Source organism: Ceratosolen solmsi, unplaced genomic scaffold (assembly GCF_000503995.2).
Source record: "Ceratosolen solmsi marchali unplaced genomic scaffold, CerSol_1.0 scaffold13, whole genome shotgun sequence".
Lineage (NCBI taxonomy): Eukaryota > Metazoa > Arthropoda > Insecta > Hymenoptera > Agaonidae > Ceratosolen > Ceratosolen solmsi.
The window spans coordinates 10,811,414-10,816,502 of record NW_011948418.1 but is presented as its reverse complement, the minus strand read 5'-3'; the positions used below and the strand labels follow the sequence as shown (position 1 = coordinate 10,816,502).

The 5,089-nt window shown below is 25.8% G+C and overlaps 1 protein-coding gene across 1 annotated transcript in view; it reads right to left on the bottom strand.

Moving 5' to 3' along the window:
* Nucleotides 1-1,369: 1,369 nt before the first annotated feature.
* Nucleotides 1,370-5,089, bottom strand: part of bma (SCY1-like protein bma) — a 35,364-nt gene continuing 31,644 nt past the window's right edge. The window contains exon 15 of the mRNA XM_011497209.1: nt 1,370-1,627. The gene's annotated coding sequence lies outside the window, so the exon portion shown is untranslated. The remainder of the gene's footprint in view (nt 1,628-5,089) is intronic.

Below are 5,089 nucleotides of genomic sequence, written 5' to 3'. Positions count from 1 at the left end.
TTTTAATTTATAATCTAAACAACTGAAGTTCAGTTAGTCAGTTCGATTAATTATAACTAATTGAAGAATAGACTCAATATTCATATATGAATAATATAGATATAAAATTAATAGATATTTGTAAAAATTTATGGGATATAAAATACTTAAAATTAAAATAGAGAAGACGTGTAGTTTGTTTATATCTTGAATCTTATGTTAAAATTTATAATTCCATTAAACATTTTTAAAGGCTCATTTTTTCTTTTTTTTTAGACGTAGTTGTATATGTATATATATATATATATTTGATTTCAGGGAAAAACTGACAAAGATTGACTTTCGCAATCGCACTTTTTTCTTCACACTGATACATAAGATATTGACAAGTGCCCGCGCCGCATAATATTTATAAAAGCTACTCTTACAAATTAATGATTGTTGATGCAGTGATTAGAATTGAGCAATTGACGAGAGAAATTTATAGCCGATGCAAACATTAATTTTGTTCTCTTTTTACTTTATCCCAATCTCCTTATTTCGGCGTTAATTATTTTTAAATTATTCACACATTTGACCTTCCATATGTTTTAGATTTTTTTTTTTCTTCTTCTTTTTTTTTTTTTTTTTCTTAAATAAAGTAAGTGCATCCGCATTTCCATTATATTTGTCATTAATAACATTGACAATAAGTCTAGAGGAATAATCTCTAATTAGACAAAGTGTATAATTTAACGATTGCCATATATTTTTTCTTCTTTCTCATTGTCATATTTTCGTTTTTAAATCCAAATGCCATTGCAAAATTAGTCATTCGGAACTAACTTAATCGATTGTCATTACGATACTTATTACACGTAATACGAAAAATTGAGATTATTCTCATTTAGGCTTTTGTGTTTTTTTTTTTTTTTTTTAATTCACTTTTTGTATTAGGATATTCATATATCAATTAAGCCTGATAATTACTTTTTAATTCAATATACGTATATACAAATTTATTTCTGTATTATCTCTTCTCTTATTTAATTTTTTTTCTCTAGCAAATTAGCTGTACGCAACTTCATAATTAAATTATTCAATCAAGTATATTACTTAAGTTGATCTCTGACTGAAATTATGAAGAGCTGCATTTATGTAAAATATTTTATTTAAATAAGCCAATAATTGTAGTAAAACTTATCTATTACTTTGCCGTGTTAATTTCGAATGTCAACGTACGCAAGACTTTTCGAAAATATATTCGAAATTTGCAAAAGGAGTATTAAGCAACGAATACCTCGACTAGCCCGTAACATTATTATACATTTGTCTTTCTTCAATTACCGCAGATCGTCATTATATCAAATTGTCGATGACATAATGAAGTAATCTCATTTGTTTGCTTATACCATAATAAGTAGATAATTGTGACATCATCTTTATATAGAGATGTGCGTACTGAGTTTTGCAAGGACTCGAAAAGGGACAAATTGGTTCACGGATTCGCATCTTTGGGCTCCGAACAAAGTATTTTTGTTTCATTTTTCTCAGACTGAACTGCATCGAGAGCTTTATTCGTCGATGCTGCTCTCACATGTTGAATGATTTAGCCTCTTGATCGACATGCATCTCCATTGAATTATGATCGTTTAGAGAACAGTTGGTACTGTAACAAAAACAAAGATGCACGATGGTGGTAGTGGCACGTGCATTATTTTAATATAAAAATTCACGTTTTTCCAATTTTTTTTTTTTTTTTTTTTTCATCTTCACTTTATTTACAGTTCTGGTTTAATTTTTACTAATAAAGCTGTGAAAGCATGTGTGCGCCACGCAGAATATTAATTTTACTTGCTAATATGAAATATCTTCGATTTTAAGATTTGGTAAGGGAATTATAATTTCAAAACATGTATAATGTTTTATACAGCGTCTCATATTTTTCTTATGTTATTTATTTGATATACAGTGTATATATTTAAATAAATAGATTCACTTTTAAAATGCTTAATCAAATTTAATTAATATTGGAAGAAAAAAAGAATGTTAGGTTGATAAATAAATTAAATATAAATGCTATTTAGTTTTTGATTAATTATCCTTTTCTTTAATGATCTAGATTATTTTAAATTAATATGTAAGAAGGATTATACTATGATTATGAAATTATTATTTAAATTATTATTTCAGTTTAAATGGTTTATTTAGTTAAATATTTTAATTTCTAAATTAGAAATATAAATTACGTAATATTTATTTACAATAGTTGTCTAAAAGAAAGCTGACATTTAGTGAAAAATCAAATTGATATATGTGACTACATTTTGTATACATGAATTTATACGTGTTATTTGTGTACCAAATTAAATGCGATCAAGCGTTGGAGTGAAAAATTAAAAAAAAAAAAGTCCCGTTCCATATTTAAGCTATGGTATTTACAATTATGAATATACTTTTTTAATATTGAACATGAATGGATATAATAATTTTGTTAATAGACATTATTTATAAATGTTTTTCTTGTAAAAGCGATATTTTAACGAATAATAACGAAAATGTACGTATTAGTAAAAGGAGAAAATACATTGTTTTATTATACTTAGAGTAAAGTCGATAGATTTTTTAATATATTTGTACTGTTTTTCATTAACTTTTTAAATCTCAATAACTTTCAATATTTATAATAAAGTTTCGACATTATTTTAAATAAATTCATTGATTTGAACATTTTTGGAGTTCATTAAAAGCTATAATCAATTCGATAGTTTGAAATATACTAAATTCTGCGAGTTCATTAATTATTTTGTGTAATTACGAATAAATTATTAAATAGAAATAAAATCTTTCTAATGTAAAAATTATTTATAATGCTAGAAAGCGACAAGTGGCGAGGGCAATTGTAGTGTCAAAAAGGGCATGTTATGGATCTATTTAGCATTTAAAACTGCGAAGCGCACAAGTGCAATGGCATTCAAGTTTTTTATTTTGTTTTGTTTTGTTTTGTTTTTTTTTTTTTTTTTTTGTAACATTTTCAGCCCTTTGACGTTGAAAAACAGCGTGTATCAGTCAAGGCAAAAATCACGTGATAATACACTTTAAAGCAAAACAGGGCATATGCATGTATATGATCGAAGCATTCAGTTAGGTTAACTTGCAAGTTTTTTAGACTGAACGATATTTACATTACTTGTACAGACTTATTTATATAATGCAATGTTCGAATTACGTGCAAAAAGGGAAAATATTTTCTATATAGACTAGACTGTTAGTAGAGACAGAGGATAGATAGACAGATAGATAATATAGTCGTGAGTGAGTGAGAGAGAGAGAGAGAGAGAGAGAGAGAGAGAGAGAGACAGCGAGGAAGTCGTGTTTCTCCATGTATATACCCATATAAATATGTATACATGTGTATATGCATTCAATGACGAAAGCTTAATAAGGACAGCATAACGCAAGGTGTCACCAAATTCAATGTACAAATTAAGAAAATTCTTTTTGACTCAAGATTTTCTACATTTGATTGTGTTATTCCAATAATTATATGACTTAACTTGTTGGTATGACTTTTTATGCTCTTATATGAACGTATATACTACAGTATAAGTCAATAAAATTTTCATTTTTTATCGAAAAAATTACAATACAGACTTTATAGTATCAATGAAATGTGATAATAATTAGATAAAGTTTTCGTAAAGATTCACTTTGACCTGTACTACGAGGCTACATAATTTTATAATTATTGCAATAAATTAGGACGTAAATTATCGATCAAAATAGTACTAGTAATTATTATAAAAGTTTAAATATAGATTATAGTTGGTTAATCTTTTGTATTGAAAATTTTAGATAAATTTTATAAGACTTCAATACATTTGACCGAATAAATAGTTAATCTAAAACATCTTTTCAATATTATTTCATTTATTATTAACATTTAAAATAGTGAATGATACTTTCACAGAATCTAGGCTGTAGAATAATATACTTTCCGGCAGTGATTAATAAGGAAAAAATTGAACGTCATATATCGTTAAGATTTTTTCTGAATTAATTTTATTCGAGAGGTGTAAATCATCGAGTATGCTTTTTTTTAATTACTTTTCTTTTATTTCTTTCTCTTTCGAATGCCTAGCTTTAGAAAATATATATTCAAGTACTCGTACTCGTAGCTAATAGTGCGAAATTTTGCTGCAATTCATTAAAATCTACAATAAAAACTACCTAAGTTTTTAAAAATTAAGCAAAACTGTAAAGGATAAATAAACAAAATGAAAGCTATATTTTTCAATATTACAACGTGTAAACTCCAAATAAATGAAAGGTTACATAACAATATATGACTATGTTAACAAACAACTAAATGAACTAGATAATAAATTGAGCGATATAATGAAAATTACAAGAGGCATTAAACATTGTCATTGTTAATCACGAGGAAAAACTTTGTATCAAACTTCAGCTGTGTCATTTAGAATAATGTGCTACGAAAAAAGTATTTAAAAAATTTTCAAACTGAATGTGCAACTGATGTAAGCTCGGCATACTTTATTAATATTTCATGCATTTAAAATTCAACTAGATATTATGATTAATAATATCTTTGTACGTGAAAAGTATAAGTAAATAACTTTAGTTTCCGATCGTTCATTGAAATCTCAAATATAACAATGATCATCAATATTGTCCGAATTTATTATTGAATTTACATATTTTTCATAGCGAATGAATACTGAAATTTTACGATCGAAATTAATCAATAGAAATTAGGATTTATAATCGTAAAGTAACTTGAAAGTTGTGAATTATTGATAGTCGAAAAAAAGAAAAATCAAAAAAAAAAAAAAAAAACGAATAAACAAACAAACAAATAACAAAATTAGATTCTGGACAATCAAATTTCTTTCTATTTTATATAGTATAAAAAAAAAATTTAATTATTCCAAATTGTTTGACTAATATTTATCTTATACTTTATTTATCAGCACAAAGGTAATAATCCTTAGGTAGAGAGAATACCATCAATAATCCAAGTGGAAGAAAAATGAAAAAATCGAATAATTTTAATTTATATTGGCCATGTTGTAACAAACGTTCACGACCGCAATTTTTTTTCCTCTTCCGA